The following is a 7,540-nucleotide window of genomic DNA, read 5'->3' on the forward strand; positions in this document are numbered from 1 at the left end:
AGAAATCCTCCAGTCACAGCAAAGCTGTTTCCTTTAGAAAATCACCCAGTATTTAAAAGTCTGTTTGATGGGGCACCTGGGTGGCTCAGTCGGTTGAGTGTCCGACTTTAGCCCAGGTCATGATCTCGCGGTCTGTGGGTTTGAGCCCTGCATCGGGCTCTGTGCTGACAGCTCAGAGCCTGGAGCCTGCTTCGGAGTCTGTGTCTCCCTCTCTCTCTGCCCCTCCCCCACTCATGCTCTGTCTCTCTCTCTCTGTCAAAAATAAACATTTAAAAAAAAAAAAAGAAAAGTCTGTTTGGAAATCTTCATATAAATAATGAGCTATTTTTCACTTCCCTTTAACATTTTAACTTTCAACTCTAAGAAGCCCATTTAACAGAACTTCAAAACTTAAAATGGCTTTACTTATATTTCTATAGGAAGAAGCCACTGTAAAGATTCCAGATCACCCAGTGTTTCTCAGCGTGGGTACTAATGGCCTGGCAGAGTGTTTAGCATTGATGGTTCCTGGGTGCTAAATGCCCCTCCATCTTTTTTTGACCTTCAAAACTGCCCCCTCTATATACACACATCCCAAGTGTCCTCAGTGGGGCAGTACCGTCCTCACTTGAGCACACAACTGCCTAACTGACTGAAGCGAAACCAGAGACCCAGGAGGAAGAAGGGACCTGCCTGGAACCCACACTGAATTGGTACTGTGTTGGGCTGCCAGACTGAAAAGAAGAAACACGGCCTCGGATGCTGAAGGATGACTGAAAGTTTACACAGGAGGTGAGGAAACCTAGGAAACATGTCAGGAAGTTGCTCACCAGGCCCCACAGAAAGGCAGAGCAAAGTTTTCTCACTGTTACAGATTGAGCAGACGTAGCTTTTCAAGGGAAGCTCGAGGGATTTGGCCACCATGTCATCTCTCCAAGGGACTCAGGCCACTGGGACACAGCCTCCTTCTAACTGCATCACCCTCTGCCTCTCTTCCTGCTTTGCTTCCCCTTTATTGCTTCTGGCCCTGGTGCGCTCTTTCTGATTGTCTTACCTTCACACTTTCTCAAGAAAATACAAATGGGATCATTGGACATCACAATCTCAGGCATGCCTTTGGGGCCAAATTTTCTTGTCCGGCTACCCCACAGGCCACGGGTGAAACGCAAAGCTGACTGCTTTGGCTTAGGACCAGCAGCCTGTGTCCCCAGCTGGGGGCAGCACAGCTAGTGGGCATCTTGAGGTTCCATTGCTTAATTAGATTTGGAAGACCCACTCCTGGGTTTGAAAGCCAGCTCCATCCCATAGCCTGTGTCACTTCAGCTGTCTGTGCCTCATAAATTGACACATTAATAGTACAGATCTCAAAATATATATGTGTGTGTGTGTGTGTGTGTGTGTGTGTGTGTGTGTGTGTGTGTGTTTTAAATGAAATAAGGCATTAAAAGTACTTGGCACTTAGTAAGCATTGGCTGAACACTAGCCTGTTGCTACTATTGTTATTACTATTAATAAGTAAAAAATGGATTATTATTTTTATTAAGCAGAAAGTTAAAACTTGTATCTCCTGACCACCATCCCACACTTCCACCCAGCAGTGCTTTGCAGACTTTTCTATTCAAGTATCTCTATTGGCCAAAGGCAGTGAAGATGCAGAAGACTCCAGGGAGGAAGGTGAAGGGAGGAGGTTCTAAGTGTCTAAGGCAAGGCTGGTGTTTGTTTGAAATCATTTATTTTATCTTTGTTTGATATTCTATTTCAAACATCACTTATACAGCAAGAATAGATTCAATGTGCTTTTTAATATGCTATTCCTGAATATGGCCATGCCTGTTTTAATACAAAATGTTTTAAATTACTTACCAGTTCAAACATTTAGTGTTTGTCCAAAAACTCTTCAGAAAAATCAGTGTGCCAGTGAGTATTCACCACGTTTCTCTCCAAGCACATGCCTAGGGGCACACATACCTCATTCTGTGTCACCATAATCCTTATGCCTTCATGGTTACAGGTTTTCCTTCCAGAAAGATCCAGTAGAAAAACATGCAGTCATTAGATTGTCAAGTATTTATGAAATTTTATTATGTGCAAGATATGTAGTAAGTGCTACAGGGGATTCAACCACACGTTACTTCTATGAAACTTCACGTTTAGCTATGCTAGTGATGTCTTCTGGATGTGACCCACATCTCTCAACCTCCCCAGTTGGTGAGGAGGGATGTAAACCCATTCATGCCCAAATTTTAGGGGCCTTAAATCCCATGCTCCCTACTTGGCCACAGAAAACACCTTCTTTTTGTTTTTAATTTTTTCTTTGCTTTTTTGTAAATTAATCTCTACACCCAACATGAGGCTCAACCCCGAGATCAAGAGTCACATCCTCTACTGACTGAGCCAGCCAGGCGCTCTCACCTTTTATGTAGTCCCCTCTTACTAAAGTATTTCTAGAAACTCCCAAGGTCCTTACAGGAATCCATAAATAGTCCCAGTCATCACTTGTTGCTGGTGGAGGCCAAATCACAACTGAGTCTCAGGATCAACAAATCTATAGGCTGGTACCTGCACTTGTTGCCATTGCCTCCACCAGGTGACAGTAGGGCTGAAAATGTGGTATGCCCCAATACCAGGGGGCATCACTCTTCTCATGAAGCCAGAAGAATCTGTTTTTACTTTTGCCCACTTGGAGTCCCAAAGCAAGATTGCTTGAGCTCCCAAGTATTAGGTACAGAGTGTTACCTTCCTTCTTTTGCTGCCTGTTTCAGGACTCGGCTGCCTCCAGCCTCTAGGGTTCCACAGAGGTGCTGCCCGAGTGTTACTTATTCTCATTCTTTGCTGTCACCACTGCCTGGATGTGGACAGAGCAGAAAACCCTCATTGGCTCAATGCAAGGAGAACGGGACTGTGGTCTCCTTGAGACTGATAGACCTTCAAGGTGGGGTTATACCATAAGGCCACAGATCCACGTTATCACTCAGGAACAGTAAGAAGAATGCATCTTCTGGATTGTAGTCAGTTTGTGGGTAGAGGGAAATATGTTCCACCGCAAGTCAACTTGAGCCCTACAGTGTCACAGCCCCTCCTGTGCACACACAGAACCCCACATCTTATGACATGGGATGTAAATAGAGCTGACTCTCACCTCATTTTCTGCAAGCATTTCCCACTATTTGGTTTTGATTATGGCTGCATATTTCCAAACCCCAGGCAAACAAGGATAAAATCTTTTTATAGGGGGTTCCTTGGCCCTTATGTAAATCAGTAAATAAAAAATAGTGCTGGGAACCCCTGCCAGTTCCAGGGATGTGCCATATTCCCTCCAAATTCCCAGCCTTTGCTATTCCCTTTATCTCTTTTCCCTATTCCTCTCTCCTTTCTCAGGCCACTCATTCTGAGTAATTCCTAATCTTCCTTCAGGTCTGACATCTTTCCTCTATGAAAGCTTCATTGACCCCAGGCCCCCAAATTCTGAACTGGGTGCCCTTCCACTGTTATCACAGAAACCTCCCAACTGTCCCTTATTACACTTTACTGTAGTTGCATGTTTGATTGTCTCTCCCCTGGAAGACTTAATTCTGTGAGGGAGGGGATTATAACTATGAAGAGGCCAGCAACTTCAACAGAGACGCCACTGGCATTTGTTGAGTATGGCTTAGCTCCACTCTCCAGAAGCCTTCTGTGTCTAAGGTAAACAGGAGAGAAATAGGTATGTGGGCAGGATATTTTCTTTTGGGCTAAGTCATATTCAAATGACAAATATGACCAAACTGTGATATGGCCAATCTGAACCATTTTACCAAATGATTCAATTCACTTTGTCCCCAACAGTAATATCAGTGACAGAGAAACTGGTTGGTGATGCAATCTTGTTCTGCAAAACAGGAGGTCTGTCAGCTACTTAATCATGGTGTGATAAACCTGACTGTGAAAACAGACATAATACTTGACATAGAGGGACTTGGACTTAGGAAGGCCTATTATTGCAACTAAATAGTAAAGCTCCCCTTACAATAGCTTTGCCAATAGGAAAACTGCTAGAATAGCTGCACATAAAACCAGCAAGTTTGTGAAAAGTGAGAAGAGTGTGGTACACAGCAGAGTGTGGCAGAGAGGAAAGCAGGAGATGGAGCCCTACCTCCACCACTTCACGGTTTTGTGCCTCGAGTCTCTAGAATGAGGAGCAGGCTGGAATAAGCTTGTCTTGTTCTCCCGCACGGACATTGGGTCATCACTGTAGGCAAAGGCCCACCTCAGGCCCATGATAGGCAATAGCAGAGGTCACTGCACCTGAACTTTCAAGGATGTGGGGCTGCACAGTAGTTAGGAGTCCGGGTCTCAGAGAAGCAAACCTGGGTTCGATCCCCCATGAGTGAGCCTCTTATGCACTGTGTGACCTTGGACAATGCTCTTGCATAGGACTCCGTTTCTTCATCTGTAAAGTGGAGATGATAGTACCACCTTTATCAGGTTGTTGTGATGAAGTGAGAAAAGTTGTAACACATAAAGTACTCAGAACAGTGCCAGGCACGCTCCCAATAAATGCTTGCTCTTCTTGTTAACTGACTACATGGTTCATAATACATTTATATGCTCGTAATATGTGTCTGCTTTTTAAAGCTAAAGCAACAAATAGTGTATCTGCCATTAGTAATAGAGCCTTTCTCACATGGTTCTGTCTCCACATTGTCTACGGTCCTGTTAGGCTCCCACTTCTCAAATACACATGACAGCTGCTATCTATGGCATTGGGAGTCAACTCCCATTATTTCCACTTCAAGGGAGCATTTGTGGAAGTCAGGTAATTGCATATAGCATTTTGATCTACCTCATAAGCTGTGGCAGTTGATGGTGAAAATTGAAATGCCTATAAATTATTTCTTTTAAAGAAAGGAAACCATGGTGGTTATTTTTTATAGCATTATGGTGCATTGTAAAAGTAAGAACTCTTTTTTGAAACTCATTTTTAAGAAGGGATATTTTTTCTTTGTCAGTGAAGCTATATACCTTATGTTATTGCAGACTTCCTGGCATGGCATGTTTTCTAGCATTTACTGATGAACTACAAATATTCCTTTGTACATTCTCTGGGTAATAGCTAGGAAATGGAAATAAGCAAGATCCGTATTTACCAAAATTCAGTCTTTCAGATTTTCAAAACAAACTTATAGTGGAGTAAAATAAACATATTTTTTAAAAAGTAGTCCACAGAAATAGAATGCAAGAAAAATGTTGGCTTTCTTATACAGAGATTTACTCTTTTATAATTAATTTGTAAGTGGGTTATGTCATAATGAATAATTCAATCCACTTTCTAAATTTTTTGACTGGTAAATTCAGTGAGGGAGACTTAGCCATAATCTTGAGAATTGCTGGCAGGGAAAGTCAGGTATTCAGAGAAAAGGAGAAAAGACTTTTTACTTCTTAGTTATGAAAAAGACAATCCTCCATCTCCACTGCCTATATTCGCAGCATGAAGAATCTGCCACCCATTGAATTGAAACTTTGGGGTCTCCATGTCACTTGCTAGAAAATCACAAAGTAAACAAATTTCATGATATTTATTTCTAATTATTTTTATTTTTGGCAGGGTCACAAAACGACTCAAAGGCCCAGAGTAAAGTACATCGGATGGAAAAAAGATCCTTCTACTTTTTTGACTGATAAGGCTAAGAGGATCTTTTAGGGGTTGTCTAGTTTAGTGTGGGCACAAAAGTGGATTGGGTGAGTTTCAGAGATTTCAAAGATGTTGCAAAGACTATGAAAGATTTAGCTCACTTTTTAAGTCAATTTCCTATGTTTTTGTTAGACGACAACCATAATTTGTTACATGATAACTATTTGCCATGATAATTTAAAAATAAAACTAATTATCAATTCAAGGCAGCATCTCAAGCCCTTGTTTAAAACCGCTTCCAACCCCCTGCCTAACTCCCAGAATAGATGAGAGTTGCCAGTGATAGCACTGAGTCACTCTCATGGTGTCCTTGGTGATAAAAATCTTTCGTATGTTTGTATAGTAGAGTTGTAGCAACAAAAATCGTCATCAACCTTATTGGAACATTTGAAAGTTGTAATGGAATTAAATTTAAGCTATAGAGTAAAAGTCTATATCATTTTTTATTTACTCTCTTCTGTTTCCACAGAAGCAAAATATAAACTCAATATTATTACAATTTTCAACTATTAATGACATTATTATTTTTGTACTACAGCCCAAACAGTAAAAGTTTGCAAGGTTTTGATCAGTTTCCCTGCTTCTACCCTCTCCACAGGGCCTTCTTAGAAACAAGCATGGCCTTCTTGGTCAACTTCCCCAATACCTTTTCCCACAGGATTAAGCACACAACTCTCAACTGCAGCTACTTTCTGTACAACATATCCGAACCATTCCCTTTACCTGGACTCCTCTTGCCTGAACTTTGTACTCCAGCAAACCGGACTACTCACAAGAAGCAACTTTTCCTGTCTACATCATCTCTACCTGTTGAAATCCTAGCCATCTTCATTGCTACTAGGCACTGTTTTCCCTGTGCTTATGATGTTCCAGATAATGCCCTCAGCACACCATAGTGCATCATCTGGGGTAATCCCCAACACAACCCAGGAAGTGAGTAATAACACAATACCTGAATCTAAAACATGAAAAGTAAAATGACTTGCTTCAAGTCATACCACTAGTGCATGGGATGGAGCCAGGAGTCAAAGGCAGGTCTGTGAATTCCATGCTCAAACCACTTCACCACCTGCTGCTTCACAACTTTCTCAAGAGCAGCCTCTTGAGAGGCTGTAAAGTTTTGCCTAACTTCCCATCCAGTTTTGATAGATCACTCCTTAGAACTGGGGACTGGGGACTGCTTTCTGTTCATCTCTGTGCCTCTTGCAGCACATCCCACAGGCTGAATCACATAATGGGGGCTCACTATGTACCTGTTAAATCAACTTTACCTGGAGAACAACTTATCACGAAATGTCACAGACCTGATAGTAAATTCAGTGGAAGTTCGGAAGAGAGAGGTTGAACCGTCTCAAATGGCTTCCTGTAGGGGTGGAGCTAGAAGTGGTGATAATGTAAGTGAAAACAAGGGAGGAGGAAGGATCGTGGTCTACATGAAGCACTATGAAAGAAGTAGTGCCTAGTGGATTCAATGACTTAATGTGCTTTGGGGAAGGTTATGAGATTGGATAGATTAAATGGGCTTTATGGATTATAGAATGCTATGAGTGCCAGGCAGAGGAATGCATATAAAGCTTCTTGCTGCTTTTATATTCTTCTGTGACACTGTGTTCCTGACATTCATCTATGTTGTTGTGTGCCATTTTAGTTCATTCATTTTCAATATTGTATAATATTCTATTGTATGACTGGTATCACAATTTATTTATCTATTCTCACATGGATAATATTTGGGTTATTTCCAGGTTTTTGACTATTATGAATTTTGCAGCTATGAATATTCTTGTACATGTTTCCTGGTACGTATAGTTAATGGTTGCATCATATGGTAGGGATGTCTTCAAGTTTTTTAGATAAGGCCAACTTGTTTTCCCAAGTGATTGTAATAAT

General features: G+C 41.6%; 1 long non-coding RNA gene across 1 annotated transcript; it reads right to left on the reverse strand.

Moving 5' to 3' along the window:
• Positions 1 to 302: 302 nt before the first annotated feature.
• On the reverse strand, positions 303 to 5,824 carry LOC123386103. The gene is made up of 3 exons (XR_006599662.1): positions 4,112 to 5,824; positions 2,716 to 2,824; positions 303 to 1,996 (listed from the first exon to the last, which is right to left on the reverse strand). It is a non-coding gene; the product is annotated as an uncharacterized LOC123386103 (long non-coding RNA).
• Between the last annotated feature and the right edge of the window lie 1,716 nt (positions 5,825 to 7,540).

Source organism: Felis catus, chromosome B3 (genome assembly GCF_018350175.1).
Source record: "Felis catus isolate Fca126 chromosome B3, F.catus_Fca126_mat1.0, whole genome shotgun sequence".
Lineage (NCBI taxonomy): Eukaryota > Metazoa > Chordata > Mammalia > Carnivora > Felidae > Felis > Felis catus.